This window comes from Triturus cristatus, chromosome 7 (assembly GCF_964204655.1).
Source record: "Triturus cristatus chromosome 7, aTriCri1.1, whole genome shotgun sequence".
Lineage (NCBI taxonomy): Eukaryota > Metazoa > Chordata > Amphibia > Caudata > Salamandridae > Triturus > Triturus cristatus.
Window position 1 is genome coordinate 276,958,607 of NC_140590.1, and position 20,810 is coordinate 276,979,416.

The 20,810-nt window shown below is 43.6% G+C and overlaps 1 protein-coding gene across 2 annotated transcripts in view; it reads right to left on the reverse strand.

Moving 5' to 3' along the window:
• LOC146809407 (transient receptor potential cation channel subfamily M member 4-like) overlaps nucleotides 1-20,810 on the reverse strand; it is a 388,425-nt gene that overhangs the window by 171,667 nt on the left and 195,948 nt on the right. The gene's annotated exons all lie outside the window — the stretch shown is intronic.

Consider the following 20,810-nt stretch of genomic DNA (forward strand, 5'->3'; position numbering starts at 1 on the left):
GAGTATCACACAATTATTGACTGGACTATTATTGGTGTATTCATACAGCATAACTAGGGTTTGCTGTCAAAACTGATTATAACCGAGAAAACACCACAGTAAGAAATATTTGCATTTCAGTCGAAACAGGAAAGCCCTGGATTTTGTTGCACATTATTTGCTACTCCAGCATTCTGTGGTGACCTAGAAGTGCAACCTATACTTCTAAGCACTTTCCACTGATGGACATACCTAGGACCCACGCTGGTCATAACAGGCCACTTAGTACCCCTTGTGACCATCCATAAGGTCCCTGGATTCCCAAGGATCCTCTACTCGTGTTTCAATAGCATGGCGTCCATCATACAGCTTCAGCTCACTGAATGTTGCTGTGTAGCAATGAAAAGGTTTACAGCTGAAAGCTTGGGTTTCAGGATCGTCTTCCAGAATCAATGCGAAATATCTCCTGCTGGGATCTGATTGGATGCCATCACATCAACCAGGAAGTGGTGGCAGCCATCTTAGGACTCTGGTGGTGGAGCCTCGGAGGGACCCACCTGGGCCAAAAACATATATATATACACACATACATATCTATCTATCTATATATATATATATATATATATATATATATATATATTCACTGAAAAAACCATAGGTTTCACACACGTTATAGTTAGGAATTAGCATTTACAAAACCTTGCAAATTCACTGAAAAAACCATAGGTTTCACACATGTTATAGTTAGCTGGACATTTCACTCGTACAAAACCATTCAAATTCCCCCGTTATAGTTAGTTCAGCTAACTATAACTCGCGCGACCGCAATCCACTGCTGATGATGTCACATATTACATCACTCATGACATGGTCAGTGACATCACTGATGACATCTCAAATGACATCACTGATGACATCATCCTTGTGTAAGAGTGGCAGACCTCCTCTTATCCTAATATAAACGTTGATACACACATTGAAAAATACAAACTAAAGTTTTGAAAACTATAGCGATACCAATATCAGTTAGAACAACCTATTCAGTAATTCCAAAATCTACATACGCATCCACTCATTCATCAACACTTCTATATGGTCACTCATACATGTACTCAGTCATCATATGTACTCATACACCTATACATCCTGTTACACACCTACACTCATACATAGAGTTACTCACACACATACTCACACATGCAAATAAACATCCATTTACTTGCAAATACAGCTATACACACACCACTACACTTACTTCTACAGAAACGTACACATACTTACTCTCTTAAACAATCACTTATAGAAACACATACTTATTTATACAGGAACTCTACCAATCTCTCACTCTCATATATCCTCACTTATATACATCAATACTCACATATACTAGTTTAAAAGATATGGACTTACTCATAAAGACACTATTGAGACAGTCATTCACTCTCTTAATCACCCATACACACACTCATCCACCCATACTGTCCTGCTCACATACTGTCTTCAAAACACATACAAACAGTGAGTCACTCATTCATGCATCTATACGCTAAGTAACATCCCCCACTGAACCATACAGACACTCATACTGATACTCTAAAAACGAACTAATAACCCATATACACACTCTTGTAGCTACTCACCAACCCATGCAGCCACTTATACACAAAGTGAGACACTGATACAGATATTTAAATATTTAAACATTACTCACTAATACTTGTATTCACTAAGATACTGTTAATAAGTCAGTTATACAATTAATTTGACCAAAAAAAACATCCATTTAGACACTTATTTACCCATTTATTCTTCCATTAACCTTTAGATATACATATATAAAAAATATTTATTTTTCAGAAAGACACATATTCACTGGATGATGTCATCAAAGATGTCATCAGTGATGTCATTTGAGATGTCATCAGTGATGTCATGAGTGATGTCACTGACCATGTCATGAGTGATGTAATATGTGACGTCATCAGCAGTGGATTGCGGTCGCGCGAGTTATAGTTAGCTGAACTAACTATAACAGGGGAATTTCAATGGTTTTGTACGAGTGAAATGTCCAGCTAACTATAACATGTGTGAAACCTATGGTTTTTTCAGGGAATTTGCAAGGTTTTTTAAATGCTAATTCCTAACTATAACGTGTGTGAAACCTATGGTTTTTTCATTGAATTTGCAAGGTTTTTTAAATGCTAATTCCTAACTATAACGTGTGTGAAACCTATGTTTTTTTTAAGTGAATTTGCAAGGTTTTTTAAATGCTAATTTCTAACTATAACGTGTGTCAAACCTATGTTTTTTTTAGTGAATTTGTAAGGTTTTTTAAATGCTAATTTATGTATGTATTATATTTTTTATATATTTATTTTACAATAAACTACCTATGTATATAGTTATAGATTGACTGTATCCTGTAATATGGAATGGCTCAGCTCTTTTTTTTTTTAATTTGAATAAAGTTGAACAGCATAGTTAATATCTTCTATAAACTTAAAAAAAAAATGTTTTTAAACTGTTTATAAGGGTTTTTCACGGTGCGCGCACCGGCAATTTTTTTTATTAAACAAAATGTTTTTTTTTTTATTTACAAGGTCCTTTAGGGACCCCCTGAGAAGGTCTAGGGGGTCAGGGAGTGTCTTCCCTGCCTCCTTTTCATGTTTTAGAAATCGGGTTAAAAGTAATTCATTTCAGATGCGTGCGTGCGTGCACCGTGCGCGCATGCGTGCGAGCACCGTGCGCGCACCGCGCAATATTTATAAAATGTGTTTTTTTGGGGACCTTAGGGGTCTTTCATGGTCCCCCTGAGAAGGCCTAGGGGGTCAGGGACTCTCTACCCTGCCCCCTTTTCACGTTCTCCACCTTTCTTTTTCACTGTCACACACAAAATGGCGTCCGACACTTCCTGATTTCGACCGATTGGAATGTTGACTGACATCTAACCACCAATCAGAATTATGCTCGCGGACATTTGGAGCGCCCCCCTTGCGAGCACCGTGCGCGCACGGTGCGCGCATATAGATATGTATGTACTTTTAACTGCAATTTTCTCAGGAACTACTGAACAGATTGACACCATATATGCAAAAGGCACATGCCTGACCTGAGGACTACCTCTTTGCCAAATTTCAAGTAATTCTGTTCAGCCGTTCGGGCTGTACCTTCGACTAAATGTCCTATGGGAAAATGCATGGGGAAAATGCGTTTTGGGACCCCCTTTTTTCTCAGCCCCCGCTTGACGAATCACCCCGAGACTTTCAGGGTAGGAGCTGAGCGGAGCGCCCCATTAATTTTGAAAATTTCACGAAGATAAGTCAACCGGCGCCAAAGTTATTCAAAATAGAATTTTCAGATTTCCTAGGGGAACTCGGTCCTAACTATAACTATCTACTGGCGACCGCCAGTAGAGTGTGTGAGTGTGTATATATATATATATATATATATATATATATATATATATATATATATATATATATATATATATATATATATATATATATTTTTCTCTTTTTTTTTTTTTTTTTTTGCAGCAAATTTATGGAGGATCCCCAGCAAAAATAAAAATGAAAAGAGGCAGGTGCAGGGTTTGTGGTGTTAAAAAAACAAAAAACACAGGGTGGGCCAGGGCTTGGGGGGGTAAGGAAGGTCAATGCCGGTGTTTTTATTTTGGGGTGGGGGCACAAGGCCCCCCTCCCCGATTCTGAAAAGTTCCCCCATCCCCAGGGGCCGAAATGTAAAAGGCCCGAGGACCCCAGCACTCTGGGTCAGCGTAGTTAGTGTCCCTGGAAGTTCACCCCCGGGAAACAGTAATTTCGCTGCCCATTTTAGTGCGGGCAGGGAAACATGTTTGCTCCTTCCTGGCTGGGGAATTTTTTTTATCTCTGGCCAGATGGGAGCAAACAGGCAAGTCTGCTCCCACCTGGCGGGGAATTGAAAATGCTCCTACCGGCTGGCAGCAGAGTTCTCTTCTGTTTCCCTGCCCACACTGCTGTGGGCAGGGAAAAACACATTTTGCTCCCACCCAGAGGGAGCAAACAGAGACAGCTCCTCCCTCTGGGCGGGAGCAATGCCAGCTCCCATACAATGCTGGGAGCCTTCTGGGACCACAGGGCTCACCCTACAACACCAGTGTTGCTTGGTGGGTACCCCAGGGGGGGACCGGTGCACCCACCTATAATAAAGACATGGAAGATGGGGTCTACGGGCCCGAAAAGCTCGGGGAGGGGTGAGGCACGCGGTGGGACCTGTAAAGGCTCAAGAAGTAAGAAGCCGGACCTCCCTCCACTCCTTTTTAAAAAGATATGGACCTGGGGATGGGGTCCCCAGAGCCCGAGAAGGGTGGAGGTGGTGGCCCACCCTCCCCTTTGTTGAATTTGGCCCCAAGGATGGGGTCACTGAAGCCTAATGAGGCTTAAGTGAAGCATACAGCTTCCTCCCCTTTATAATTGAATTTGGCCGCTGGGATGGGGTCCCCAGTGCCTAATGAGGCTCGAGGAGGGTGACAAGCACCCTACTCCCCTTATTCTAAGAGTTGTTTGGTGGGGGCCCCCTGTGGGCACCGCAGTACCCACCTATAGTTTAGAGAGGCCCTGGTGGATGTTGTCCCTGGGGCCACAATAGGTTCGGGAAGGGGGCCACACAGCTCCTTCCGTTTTTTAATGGAATTCAGCACCAGGGATTGGGTCCCTGGGCCTTTTCTGGCTTGGGAAGGGGGTGCTGCACTCCCCCTTCCCCTTATTATATATGTTTTGGCCCTGGAGGATGGGGTCCCGGGGTCCAAGGTCAACCCTACACTACGCACGCCAAAAGCTATGCGCGGCATGGGGTTGGCAGCCAGCGAGGGAGTTGGCAGCCTTCGGGTGGGCTGGCCACATGCACTGCTAATTACTCCACATATTCCATCACTCATTACATCTTCTGTGACATCATTGATAATACTACTGCAACATTTGCAATGATATTATTGATGAGATACGCGTGCATGGCGGGGCGCAAGTTATAGTTACCTTAGGGCACGAGTTCTAATTACTTGATATAACTATAACAGGTGAATTTCTGTTCTTTTTTAGTTTAAAATGTTAGATGTTTACTGTGCATTTCATCTAACTATAATGTTACTTTAACCTTTCTTTTTTCGGTGAATAGAGTGGGTAAATGAGTGAGTATATATATATATATATTACCTACTGGCGGTCGCCAGTAGGTAGTTATAGTTAGGACCACGTTTCCATAGGAAAACCTCAACATTCTATTTTGAATAACTTTGGCGCCGGTCGACGAATCCTCGCGAATTTCTCAAAATAGGTGGGGCGCTACGCTCCGCTCCTACCCTGAAAGTCTCGGGGGGATCCGTCAAGCGGGGGCTGAGATAAAAGGGGGGTCCCAAAACGCGTTTTTCCCATGCATTTTTCCATAGGACCTTTAGAACGAGCTACAGCCCGAACGGCTGAACAGAATTACTCAAAATTTGGCAGAGAGGTAGTCCCTAGGTCAAGGAAGTGCCTTTTGTAGGTTTGGTGTAAATCTGTTCAGTAGATTCTGAGAAAATAGCCTTTAAATCAATATATATATCTGAGCCCGCTTACGGTACGCTTACCGTACGCTTACGGTAAGCGTACGGTGGCGTGCGCGAGCGCGATTCTGATTGGCTCTTAGATCTTAGTAAACATTCGAATCGGCCGAAACCAGGAAGCGGCGGCCGCCATTTTGTGTATTTCACTCTGAAAAAAAAGAGTGAAAACAAGGAAAGGGGGCAATGAGGAGAGTTACAGACCCCCTAACATTTGTAAGGGGGTCAAAGAAGGACAGAAAAGTACAAAGAAAACATTTATTGATTTTAAAAAAAATCACGGGGTACGCGTACGGTAAGCTTACGGTAAGCGTACGGTAGGAAAAAAAAAAAAAAAAATGAAAATCAGATTTAAGTGTTTAGATATTACGGGGCTCTAAAAAGAGCCGTTGTGTTTATGAAATGATTTTTTAGTGGTACCTACAAGTAAGTACCGATGCAGAGTCTAAGGTTCAAGAGGAAGACTCTGTTCCCTTCATCATTGAAGTGCACACCATCTCCTCTATAAATGTCTTGCATGTCATAACGCAAGTTGTTGTGGTAAATGGCACCCATACCATAGTCACGGAGGAAAGCAGAAACAGATTTGTTGACGTGCTTTCTTGCTTTGTCATCGCACCGCGTGCCCACCGTGCGTGCACGGCACTAACTGCGTAAAGTGGGCGCGCGGTGCGCGAAGCGCACCGCGTGCTCACTGTGCGCGCACGGTGCGCGAAGCGCACCGTGCGCGCACGGAACGAACTGCGTTAAGTGGGCGCGCACGCCACGAATGGCGTAAAGTAACTTAGCATTTAAAAAAACCGTACAAATTCACTGAAAAAACCATAGGTTTCACACACGTTATAGTTAGGAATTAGCATTTAAAAAACCTTGCAAATTCACTGAAAAAACCATAGGTTTCACACATGTTATAGTTAGCGGAAATTTTACTGATAAAAAACCAATGAAATTCCCCCGTTATAGTTAGTGCAGGCAACTATAACTCACGCGACCGCAATCTTCTGCTGATGACATATGTGTCTTTATGAAAAAAAAATATTTGTAATATATGTATAGCTAAAAATGTATGGAAGAAGACATGGGCAAATAAGTGTCTAAATACAGTATTAGCATCAGCAGAGGATTGCGGTCGCGTGAGTTATAGTTGCCTGCACTAACTATAACGGGGGAATTTCATTGGTTTTTTATCAGTAAAATTTCCGCTAACTATAACATGTGTGAAACCTATGGTTTTTTCAGTGAATATATATATATATATATATATATATATATATATATATACACATATATATACACATATATATACACACATATATATATACATATATACACTCTGTGAGGAACAGAATGGTCCTCAGAGCGTGGGTTAACCTTGACAGTACCAGACAAACTCTTTGTGAGGACCGGTGCTTAATGAGGACTGGTACCCGTAGCGTGTTTAAGTACTTTCGGGAGAGTGTATCAAAACATGAAGGGGCATATTTACAAGGCCCCAGCGCCACCGGCGCATCTTTTTTTTTTTACGCCCCGGAGAAGCACAATGCTTAACCAAATTTACATTGCCACACATAGCCACCCTGCATGGCTTTACATGGCCTTGTATATGTGACCCCCTGCACCCATTACTTTGCATGAAAGGGGTATTCCATGGGCGTTGCTGTGGGTGTTACCAAGCAATACCCGTGGATTCTGATGCATTTCCAAATTTTAAAGGTTTCATAAATCTGGGCATGCGTCAGATTCTAATGCCTCCCCAGGGGAGGCCTTAAAGTGGCACGCTGAGAAGAAATACCTTTATTTCTCCTCGTTTTTTGCTCTTTGTGTGATGCATTGTGCAGCACACATCGAAGAAGGAAAAAGCCTTCAGTGATGGTTTTTGTGCAGGAAGGTACACCTTCCTGCATAAAAATAATCATCCCTACAACACAGGCACCCTTGCGCAATGCTGCAAGGGTGCCTGCGTTGGCGCTAGGCAGTCAACTGTGTACCAACGCAGAGGAAAGCACAGGGATGTGTTGTATTGCTGTAAATACAACGCATCCCTGCACTTTCCTAATGATGCAGCTCGGTGCAGCAGATGGCTTGCAGCGCCACGCTGCATCATTTTCGTATAAATATGCCCCTAAAAGTGCAGTTATACTTGCCTCGGTCCGCCTTATGATCTACCCTACTATCAAAGCGCACGTGGAGTTTTAGGAGCGGAAGCTCGGGCGCGGAAAGCGAATGCATTGTGATGTACATTTTTTCCATTCTTCCCTCTTCTCGTATAAACAGGCTCTAATATGTTGCAAATGGAACAAAAAACACAGGGGCTTAACTCCTCCATATTTATGGGTGCATATGAATGCATCTAAAACACAGTCTACGGGGAAGCCTTAGCTTAGCACCAGGGCTTTAAGTGGGCCGGGTTCATCCGGGTCCCAGACCCGGTACTAGTTACAATGGAAGCTGAAACCAGTCTATGTGGCCTTCATTCATGTCCTTAACTGGAAGGGCAAAAACACTGATCGACTTCTGAACAATTAATATAAAAACGTTAAGATTATCGATTTCAGCTATTACTTCCTGTTTATATTTCACGTTTTACTTAATCTTGCATTCGATAAAAGGGTTAACTGTTTCCCTGATGATGTGTTTGTTTTTCTTTTCGTGCAGCACATTACTCTTGTAAAGTGCAAACTTTGAACTGAGTCGCCTCCAGTTATTTCTAACTGCGCAAGATTGAGAGCAATGGGGTTAATGAAGGCTGTAGGCAGTGCTAGTTTCAGTGGGCGAAACGTGTCCAGAATACATAGTCATTCAATCCTTGGCCTCTCTACTCAGAGCACAGGCCTCAGTAAGGTTTAATTCAATCTCAGAATTTAAGAATTGAAACATTTTCAATATTCATTATTTACAAAAACTCATTGTTGTTAATCAGTTATCTTAACCACTTAACAACCGTTAACAAAGCGGATAGTCCTGGGTGGTCCAGGTGTGTATCACTCGTTGTGTTGTATATCTTGATGCAATAACAGAGGTCAGGGGAGCATCATCGGAATAGTCAAGTGGCACACAACGGGAATTTACATGTTTAAGCCACACCCTTAATGCATAGGCAACACCCCTTTTAGAGATCCCCCACTATTTGGATCCCACTTAAAGCTCTGCTTAGGACAGTGTGGGAAATGTGGGGAGGAAGGGAGGGGGCAGGTGGAAGAGGGGAAGCAGTCAGGAACAGAAGTTACCACTATACCCAAGAGTCTTAGCTGGAACATACATGGTTTATGTGAGGGGCTCGAAAGAGCCTGGATACCATCTGAAGCTTGGCACATCAAACCATCTAAGGCATGTTGGAAGTTGACCCCCCTCACCTGCCCTCATGCATTACCTGATTAGAACGTACTTATCCGCTAACATCGGAGTTGCTTTTTTTGTTATTGACCAATACCTACATATTTAAATCATTTAAAACAGACAAAGAAGGGAGTTGGGAATGAGCTCAAATTTTTACTGTACTCGGAGACTGAATTTACTTTTCAACTACTTTACACCCCATAGAATAGAGAGAGAAACGAAAATGTAGACCTTTGCTGAGAAGAGAGCGTCTTTCAATGCTTGGCGCAGCGATACACATTTTGGATATTTTTAAAAGGGCTGCTGTAGTAATTTCCAGTTGTCTGTGAAACACTGTGTTGGGTGAGATTAGAGGGACCCGTATTAACATTCTCACTGTCTCCATGCTGTCAGCAGTTAAATGCTGTTGGTTGTCCTTGTTTTGCATTCCCATCTTTGAATCAGGCCCATTAATGTGGGCATGCAGTTAACATCTGTTAACACCCTCTGTAGAGGATGTTAACCATTCATTGTTAGTGCTCTCAGAAGTAAGCAATGAATCTTAATAAACACACCGAGGTTCTCCACCGATCACGGATGGAACATGAAGGCATTGTTAACCAACTTGGCTGGGTGCACCTATAAACCTGTTTTTGGACGTACAGCTGTTGGCAAGAGGCACTCCATAAAAGTCTGCTGAAAATGCAGTTAAACCAGCCTTTTCGCATAGCTGGAGACACAGCTCATTATTTCTTTTACAGTGAACGCGTGTGCCCCTGTTTTTAGTTGCCAGTGGATTCACTGGTGAAAGTGCCACTGCATTGACAACAAGCATTGGCATAGCCAATAGGTCTCGCCTTTGGGACCTTTTAAGTGTTCAGCCCGAGCTATTGACTTTGCCAATGTCTTTAAGCTGTGCTGTAGAGAAGTGTGGATGCTGAAAAGTTATAATAAAAGTGTCAGAAGCATTTTTGTTACCTTATATTTGACCAAGAAGGCTTTATGTACAACTGAATGACCATATAAGAAAAAGTATTTACAATAAAAATGTCCTCAGTTTTCTTTTGTCCTTGCAATGTTGGCAACTTGTTTCTGCCGTTTCAATGGTTGTTTGTTCTAGCTTTTTTTGAGGGAGCATAAATAATCGGAGGGTGAAGGTTTCAAACTAGTACCTGTATTATAACACTAGCAGCAGACAAACGCTAAGGGAGAATCAGATGCCAAATTCCAAGAGCAGGCTGAGGTGGTGCTGAGTGATGCTGAGGTGGTGGTGTACTAGTGCAAAGGCGATGCGGAGTGAAACTGATGGTGCTGAGTGATGCCGAGGTGGTGGTGCTGCACTGGTGTTCAGGGGGTGCAGAGGTGGTGCTCAGGTGGTACTGAGTGATGCAGAGTTGGTGCTGTGGTGATGCTGAGGTGGTGTTGCACGGATGTTGAGGTGGTGCTGTGCTGATTTTGAAGTAGTGCTGTGTTGGTTCTGAATTGCTGCGGAGGTGGGGCTGCACTGGCGATGATACACTGATGTGGAGGTGGTGTTATGCCGATGCAGAGATAGTACTGCACTGGTGATGAGGTGGTGCTGAGCTGGTGGTGCACTGATGAGGAGGTGGTGCGGATGCTGAGATGGTGCTGTAGTGGTGCTGTGCTGACGTGGTGCTGAGTGATACGGATGTGGTGCTGAGTGATGCCGTGGGGGTGTTGAATGATGCTGCTGTGGTAGCGCTGAGAGACTCTGTGGTGGCGTTGAATGATGCATAGATGGTGCAGAGTTGGCACCGAGTGGTGCGGAGGCAGCGCTGAGAGACGCGGAGGCAGCACTGAGAGACCGTGAGTGATGCTGTGGTGGCCCTGAGTGGACGCTGTGGTAGAGCTCAGTGATGCTGTGGTGGCGCTTTGCTATTTAAGCAAGACCTCATAAGAGGGTGAGCACCCAGATTACCACCTTCAGAGACCTCCCATTACCATACCAGCACTATTTTACTCCCGTCAGCTCTGCCACACAACTGGCTTCCAAGCACTATATAATTTATTTGGGAGTTTCCCATACTCACTGCAGAGCACTGAACTTGCAGAAACACCAAATCAATGCAGATTATCAAATCCCATTATGCGTGTAGGAGAGGATTGTGGCGTTGCAGCCAGATCTCCTCACTCTGGACCTGAGGAACGGGGTTCGAGTCTCGACAGTCATTTCAACATCCTGTAATTCTGGGCAAATCAATTATTCCTTCTGTGCAAAAAACACCCAAAAAACTTGTGTAATATAGCTGATGCTCATGTAAAGCGCTCCAATACCTTTGGGTCGAGTTCGCGCTATGCAAAATTTCAAAAAATAAAAATACATAAAAAATCCAAACATTTCTACAGCTCAAATGCTATGAGGTCTAGGAAACAGCCAGAAAAGCTAACTCTGGGTTTGAATTGTACACCGATTTCTTCAGAAATTAAGAATGCAGCAACAGTGATCACCTAACGACAATCACAGAACTGTGGCATCTGTGCGTTTACCTGTTGATATCATCAGCAATTTGAGGCCTTTCTCACACTGAATGCTATGTATAATAGGACATAGTAGGCAAAAGCGATTTCTCAATGACGGCTTTACTCGCCACCAGACATTGTTTCATGCCCATCGTGATTAAGACTGCAGACAAGGGGGGAGCAGTTGTGATACAAAATACAGAGGATTACATTGATGAGATTAACCAACTCAGTTGCATGACCAGCTATACTCGTGCCCCTTGCGACCCCACAAAGGAAATTGCCAAACTAATCAGAGATCTTACCAATCGTGGCATCGAGAAGGGTTTCTTGTCTGAACACGAATGTAAGTTCCTTAATAAGATAAATCCCAGGATTCCTACAATTTATACCGTTTCTAAAGTACATAAGAGTCTACAAAAACCGCCGGGAAGACCAATCGTATCCGGATGTGGATCTGTGTTGGAACCCTTAAATCAATATCTGGACAGTTTTTTACAGCCGTTCGTTCAGGAGACTAGATCTTATCTCCGGGACACGATGCATACCATACAATTGCTTGAAGATCAAACTTTTGATAAATCCACACAGTTATTTGTTACACTAGACGTTTGTTCATTGTATACAAGCATACCACAAAAGGAGGCAATTGAAGTCATCAGTAAGGTATTGGACATCCGCCCTAAACCCCATTGGATCCCTACCGAATTTCTGATTCAACTGTTACAGATTGCCATGACAAAGAATTACTTCATTTTTCAAAATGTCTTTTACTTCCAATGCAGAGGTGTGGCGATGGGGGCAGGGTTTGCACCGAGTCTAGCGAATCTGTTTATGGATCATTTTGAGGATAAAAACATCTATTCAGATCAAAATCCGTATATCGACAATATATCAGCTTGAAAGCGATATATTGACGACATTATCATGCTGTGTTCGGGCACTGTGAACCAATTGATGTCGTTTCTAACATGGCTGAACTCTTGCAGTACTGACATTCAATTTACCATAACACACAGTAAGGATTCAATCCCATTCTTGGATCTGACACTGGAAGAAGAAGATGGCAAAATAGTGATGAGTCTATACAAAAAAACCTACGGACAGAAATACACTATTACAATATAATTCCCATCACCCTAGGAACCTTAGGGATAATCTGCCGTATGGACATTTTTTGCGATTGTGTCGCAATTGCAGTAGGAGGGGGGACTACTTCAAGGAAACTGACATCCTCATCACCAAACCAAGGGAGAGGGTGTACCCTAGGGGACTCCTCAATAGAGCCAGAAAAAGAGCCTGGTATAGACCACGAGAAACCTTACTTGAAATACAACCAAAAAATCAGGAAATGGACAAGTTGGTGTGTGTCACAACCTTTAATACTCGTAGTAATGAGATAAAAAAGGTTATTAAAAAGTATCGGAATCTAGTTGGTTCTGAAATCAACATGCCAGAGCAACCCTTATTTGCATATAAACGTGCTAAAAATGTTAAAGATCATGTTGTGTCGTCCTATCTAGAACCACCTCCCCATTCTGACATAAGATCACAACTTAGTCTACCACCTATAACTGGCCATCATAGGTGCGGTCACTGTAAAGCATGTAACTATACTATATCTGGAAAAAGCTTTACACATCGGGGAAAAACATATGGTCTTAATCAATTCACTAACTGCATTAGCCAAGATGTTATTTATGCCATTAGATGTCCATGCCAACTGATCTATGTAGGTCAAACGACTCAAAAAGTCAAGAACAGAATCCTACAGCATGTAAGTAGATTAAAATGTAGGACACAGGGAGCTCCCCTCGTGGAACACTACACTAGGATGGGCCACACCCATGAACATATTGAATGGTGGGTAGTGGAAAACATTGTATTGCATCAGAGAGGAGGGAATATTGCTACCTCCCTTAACTACAAGGAATGCCGTTGGATTCATGCCCTTGAGGCGGTTATCCATGGCCTTAATGAACATGAGGAGACTTGTATCCAAATGAGTAAACTGTAAATATAAAACGGTCATAATGAGGTTCCTTGATCAGATTGAATTGTAAGATGGGTGTTGTAGATGTACATTTAACATGCATACGGGATTTGTTTTCATCTACAATATTTGTTTATCCAATGTCAATCTAACTGTTTGTTATTCAATTTACTTGATGCCAACCTAACTGGTTGTCCATTTAAGATATACCAATGTTGTTATATTATGACTAGTGTGTATAGTCTAAGGCCAAAATATGTCAGTTGCCTCTGCCATTATATTACATCTATTACACAACGACGACGCATGGTGGATTGCATTGATTTATTTTATCAGGTAACGCTGGCGGCATTTATGCACATGGATCTTTTGTCTGTCGGTCTCTCATATACCGTTTAGGGGTACTACGGTTGAAATACGAGTATACTAAGCTCTTGATACTCGGCCCCCTTTTCTCCCCGTTCCTTTGAAAGTTCACGTTAGGCTTCATGTCGACGCACACGTGGATGATTTCATTAACATCGCGCTGCACTTTGAGCATACTTGCTCATTGCCATTCTTCGAGGTGAATAAAGTTTTGTAATCGTGTCAGGTTTTATGTCAGTGCACGCGTAGATTATTCAATCTAGACCGCGTTGCACTGGGAGCAAACGAAGCTCAAATATGTTGTTTAAATCTTCGTGGCTGTCAATAAAGTTTTAGACTAAGAATCCAGGCCATGCTTTCCATTAATTCCTCGTCAGTTCTCGGCGGGTGCATATAAAATAGCGGAGCGTTCTCCCAGCGCTGCCATTATTTGCCTCGCCCTTGTATACACCGGACGTTCATTTAGTGTTCGCCATGTAAGTATTTGATGCTTATTTTTTAGCGTAGTTGATACCATGTACGCTTGAAGTTACTCGAATGATACATGCTGTTCGACTTATAAAATAGACATTTCGTATGCGCACGCATATCACGCTGTACTTTGAGCGTAATGCTCATGGCCATTCTTTTTGGGAATAAAGGTTCGAAATCATGTTAGGGTTTATGACAGTGTACGAATAGAGTATTCAATTAATACTGCTTTGCACAGGGAGCGGACCAAGCTCAAATATGTTCTCTCCAGCTTCGTGGCTGTCAATAAAAGTTTTAGACTATGAGGCCATAGACACGTAAAGTGGATTTGGGAATCCATACCTTGCTTTCCATTAGTTCCCTGTCAGTTCTCGCGGGTATGTAGAAAAAAGCGGAGCGTTCTCCCTTCGCGGTGCCATTGTTTGCCTAGCCCTTGTAGACACCGGACGTTCATTTAGTGTGCGCCAAGTAAGTAGTTGATGCTATTGTTTAGCGTAGTAGATACCGTATACGCTTGATATTACTTGAAAGATACATGCTATTTCTTTTAAATAGTTGAATTGGTCTTCACATTGTTTGCGGAATGGAAAAGGATTTTTTAATTTAATCTTGGACTGTGCCTTATGCTACCTGGTGGGGCCATACTATATGATAGTTGACTCTAATACTAAGCAGTCACGCTTAAGGTTCGCCATCTCTACCACACGGAATAGATCCCCTTAATTGAAGGTGTTTTGGTAGAGTGTGTAGTTGACATTTAATGGACTATACGAGATTAAATCTAGGATAATTGCACCAAATGTACTTAGGAGGATCGTTTGGCCTTTCTATCCACAGATCGGTTTGATCGTTACGACGGCACCGCTTTATTTGCTGTGAACAAACGTATTTTAAGGTATGTGTACACCGTGTGTCTTTTGAGGAAACAGTTGTTTATCATAGGGTAGATTGCATATGATTATGAATCTGCCTTATTCATTACAGAATATATTGATCTGACTGAGAGGTCGCCTGACATCTCCGTATGCGACCCTAGGATAATTCATTTCTTTCCTAGTCCTCAGGTGAGCATTCAGCCTCGGATATTCTTTCATTCCTTTTTTAAAAAACAAAAATAATACACACACATAGTTCTGATTCTATTCTTTGTAATTACAGGCAGCCATACGTGTTTCTTTTTGTCCTGATGAAGACCCGATTTAGATGCGCACAAAGCTGCACTCCTTCTTAGGGTCGAAACGTCAACGTTACCTGTCTAATTAGTCCATGCAATTCCACCATTTGAATCACTGAATAACATATACTGTGGTGTTATATGCTATCCGATTTTGGACCATTTGTGTTTAAAGTATAAGTGTGTCATTGTGTATATATATATATATGTTTTTTATGTCAATTTATGTTTGAAGGTCATGCCACTAAGCACTATTAGTCACTAAGGGGCATATCAACAAGGGCTTTATCTCTGCTTTTTTGGCTTTAAAAGCCAAAAAAGCAGAGATAAAACTAGCACCCTATCAACAACAGGGTGCTAACATGCAAATTTGCATGTTAGCACCCTTTTACGCTACGCTTCTCCTTGCATCTCTAATGAGATGCAAAGGGGGCGTTCCAGAGTACAATAATAGGAGAAATGTCGCTAAGCGACATTTCTCCTATTATTAAGAATGTTGCTAACCCTGTTAGAGACAAAAAAAGCAGCGCTAACCGCGGTTAACGCTGCTTTTTTAAGTCTGGTATTTTTCTGACTTAGCCATGATATCCTATGGAAGGAGGATATCATGGCTAAGTTTGCCTGTCCCTATCAACAAGGTAACGTGAGATTATCGCTGGGTTTCCAGCGATAATCTCACGTTAGCCTGTTAGCGTGAGGATTTTTATCGCTATTGAGATAAGCGTTGCTAATAGCACGCTATCTCAGCGATGAAAATTCACGCTAGCCGGCGATAATTATCCTAGCTCTAAGTGCGCTTAGAGATAATTATCGCCGGTTGTTGTTGATATGCCCCTAAGTGTTTCATGTTACATTTCAGTTATTGTTGGTCAGTCGTGTGTAGTAGTAATATATAATTCTTGATTCAAATATAGTGAAAAGAAAATCACATTGTGTCCTTCAAATTGATTTATATGTGTGTGTCTATATAACTGTTGTTAAAGGAATAATGGAACAGTTATCAAATGCATTTAGTGCTGTTTAAATTAAGTAGATTCCCAACAGAACCACTGTTTTGCTGCACATCCTTGTCTTGGCGTCTTATGTTGCGACCAAGGCCTTCGCGTGGACCCAGAAGATGCCCTCTGTCATGTCGGGGGGTGCCTCGTCCTTTGAGGAATAAACCCCCACTCATGCCTCCCAGCAAGGGCACGCGGTGGATGGAGGGCACAGAGAGCGTGGAGGAATAAGTTGGTATAGTGCTTCATGCCAGACGTGTAGCCCCGAAGCACTTTCCAAGCAGTTACGGGACCATGCAAGTTTGGGGGAGTGGGTGCGCCTCGCTTTCGGTGGTGCCGGAGTGGGAGGCAAACCAAAGATGGGGGGAGGTGATGGGGACACAGAAGGAGTGTACCTCACGTGTGTCATATATTGGGTGGTGGGGGCTAGGGCAGAAGTGGGCGAGCAACAGGAGCCAATGAGAAGGGGAGAGGGGGAAAAGAGGGTGGCTTATGGGGGGAAACGAATGGGGAGGGGGTAAATGGGAAGAGAATCGAGGGGAGGAAAGGGGAAGGCTTGAGAGAAGAAAGGAGGGGGTCACAGAGAGGGTGAGGGGAGAAGGAATAGCGGTGTGTGAAAAGTAAAGAGTGAGAGAGGAGCAGGTGGACTCGGAGAAAAAAAAAAAAAAAAAAAAAAAGGAGGTGAGCGGGAGAGAGAAGGCATTGAGGGGTGAAAGAGTGAAGCGAGGTAGCGAGCACAAGCTGGAGAGGATGCGAGAATGAAAGCCCTCCCCCCACCCTGTGCAGGTGGACACGATAATAACACAGGGAACTGGCAGCGGGGGTGTAAAGGGACAGTCTAAGGAGGAGGGGGCGATGCCGGTGAGTGGGAGAGAACGAACAGCAGGACTCAGAGGCAGATGAAGGCAAACGCATTGAGAGAGTGGAGGGTGGAGAAAAAACGAGGGAGGAAGCGAAGGCTACAAGAGAAAAAAAATATATAATAATTGCTGAAAAATATTTTTTACTCTTAACACAACCGCCTGGATCATGGTTTTGGGTCAATTGCACAGAAAACGATTGCCAGAGAACAAGTACGGAAGTGATTGCGTTTGCGATCAAACATCAAAGCGGCGAAAGTGAAAGTAATCGAGCAGAGCATCAAAGGGCTGGGTGAGAAGGGAGGGGGAATGCAAGGGTCAAAGCGGCTAAAGTGAAAGTAATCAAGCAGAGCATCAAAGGGCTGGGTGAGAAGGGAGGGGGGATTGCAAGGAGCAGCTGTGCACGTGCACGCCATCGTGCACTCAAGCCCTAGGCCAGCAAAACCATGTGGGCAGCACTTTTGAAAGCCCACTTACAAAATGTCTCAAAGAGACAGCTTTCGCTGTCTCAGCGAGACCTAAAAATACGGCACGGGCTTCTCAAAGAGAAAGGCAAGAATAGCACCTGGGGACTTTAAATCCTCACATGGATAAACTCTGCAGCACAAAGGTGTTCCTGAATCTCCTACAGCACCTGCATGATCCACTGTTTACAATCTACACAGAGCAGGTTTGGGTCCGCCCTTCAGCCATTGGCTTAAAGCCACAGCATCACTCACATCTTGGATCAGCCCAAAGGAGCAGAATACAAGTTCTGTCTGACAAAACCACCAGGGTACATTCAGTACAACATACAAGCAAGCAGCCTCTCTCCCTCCTTTTACATCTGGCTTTCGTGAAGTTATCTGTGGGGTCCCTCAGGCCTCGGCCTTAAGGTGCCTTTTTTAACATCTATCTGCGAACCCCCCCCCCCCTCCCATTGCTTTCGAGTGGGGTTTTAACAAGGTGTCTTACGCCGACGATACCCAGGTAATGTTTGCTTTTAAACACCTTGATGCTTCGGTTTCAGCCAATTTCAGGGCTGCCCGTGGGCAGTTGCTGGCTGGATGTATGATAGCTACCTCTGTCTAGATTTCAGCAAATCTTAAATTCTGAGCTTCGGCTCCCCTTCCATACCGAACCTGATCCACCAGTGGCCTTCTGTAATGGGACTCCCCCTAGCCCCAACCACCACTGCAAAGAACCTGGGGATCAAGCTAGACTACGGCCTCACTTTCAGGCCTTTCGGTAATGCCACGGCAGGAGTGTGTTTATCCCTTTTGAAAACATTAAAGAAGGGTCTCAAATTTTTGCCAGAGCACACACGAAAAATGATCATTCATGCATTAATAACTTCGAGATTTGACTATGCCAATGTGTTGCTCTAGGGGTCTCCTGATACATTGTATAAAGCCTTCAAATAATCCAGAAAGCTGAAGCCAGACTTGTGTTGAATATCCTCGAAAGGCACTCAGTTCGGGACGGATTAAAAAGCCTCAACTGGCTTCCCATCAGGCAAAGAATAGGATTCAAAGCCTTGACATTTACCTTTCGGTCACCCAACTGAAAGGCCCGGTGAATATCTGCGACAAAATAAAATATACATCTTCCACACAGGGCTTTATATTCAGCCAATCAAAACCAACTCTGCATTCCCAAGATCAAAACATCTACAGCAGGTGGACACTCCATCTCCTTCTTGGCTCCAAAACTCCAAACCTCTTACTGGGGCTCCTTCAAAGAATTAATTTAAGAGCGTTTTAAAGACTCACCTCTTTTGAGAGACCTAAGTATGGTTCGTCCCTCCTAAGTCTGCTCTCTACTGCATCTGACTTTTCCCCCAGCGCCGGGATGCTCCTTTTTGGAGCAGCTGTTTTACGTTATATACATCTATTTCATTCATTCATATCAACAAACAGGTGGATGTGGTGCTGTGATCCTGTGTTTGAAGACGATTGGGCTCTGGCAGTGGGCCCAGCAAGGGGGCATTTTACCAGTAGTTGCACATCTTGTGGTTCCCTCAACTTGGTGTATGCTCTGGGCAGCTTCTGCTCAGAGGACTACATGTGGAAAGGACTGTATCCTGCAGTGACGGTGATACTATTTTCTACAGACTGGGATGTCCATACATGGATCTCTTCACCACGGCCCAAAACAAGAAGCGTCCTCCGTTTCGTGCCATACTCTTCCCTTTGAATGGTTCCTTGGAAGATGCCTTCAGATGAAGTTGGTCACAGGTCCTTCTCTATGCATGTCCCCGATCCCACTTCCGTCGCAAGCCCTGCAGGAGGATCGTGCATGGCCGCTCCCGTACACCCCAGTGTGAAAGAGGATTTGGTATGCTGAGCTGTTGGAACTCCTCATTAGACCCAGCTCACCTTCCTCTTCTAGGGTGGAGTCAACTGAAGACCACCTTCTTACTGCCTGGGCTTATGGACATCATTTTGGTAGCCAGGGAACTCCCTGGAAAATCCATGCATGCGTGCACAGGAATAGGTTTGTTCTGTGGTAGGAGTTGGAAGGTCTAATCCCTTTGAGCCCGGCTTTTCAGACGGGTTATGCTTCAGCACTGACCCAGTGTTCCTAGCACTGACGTCTATAAAACCATATTGATGTGCCCTCTCTGTCTCTGTGCGTCTCTCTTACCAGCCTTCTTTGTTTAAATCGTCCACAGTGGCAGGTTTTCTGCAAGGTTTACTTTACCGGTTTCCTTCCACTCGGTTTATTGTTCATTAGTGGAATTTGAATCTTATGTTAACATTTACACATAGCATCCCCATTCGAAAACTGTTTTGTTAGTAGTGATGACCCTTTGGATCGGAACACTTCCGGGCCACACAGTCTGACCACCACTCAGGGTTTTCTATTGGGAGAAACTGCCTCTTCGCACCTGCCCATCTTTAACAAAGGGGTATCTGCCTTTCACTTGGGCTAAATCTTCCTTCTTGAATCCTTATTCTGTCCTACTCAGCCCACCATAGAAAAGCAGCAGCTATTGGAACCCAGGCATGCAGTGACGTACGGCACATGGACAGTGCACGATCAGCTTTTAGTACGATTTGTCGGCACTAAGACGGGCAGAGATCACCAAGTGCGCCACTTTTCATTGGATTTCCTTTAGCATTAAACGCTGCTGTGCCTTGGGCCATTAAGTTGGCATCCGTGCCCACTCCACCAGGGCCATATCTGCTTCCATGGTTCGGATCAAAGGCATTTCTGCTGGTTGACATCTGCCAGGCAGCCACCTAATAACGTATAGACTTTTGTAAATATTGCCTTGCAGCTCAAGAAAATAGTGACTCACACTTTGTCAGGGCTTTGTTGCATGACTTGTTTGGTTAATTACAATGTAAAAAGGGGAATCCCTTATTTCTACGTACCAGGGTTAGCAGTACACTACAACCAACAAGGGTTCCTTATGAGCCATTTAATTTACTTTAACCATTTCTTTTTTTTATTTTGGGTGGGGGGGCAGTGAGGGGCTCATGAATGTACACCCTATGGATAAATCAACAAGCATTGGCATAGCCAAATGGTCTCGCATTTGGGACCTTATAAGTGTTTAGTCATGCAGCACTTGATGTTGTTGCACCAAGGATATTGTGCTGCGTAACTAAAT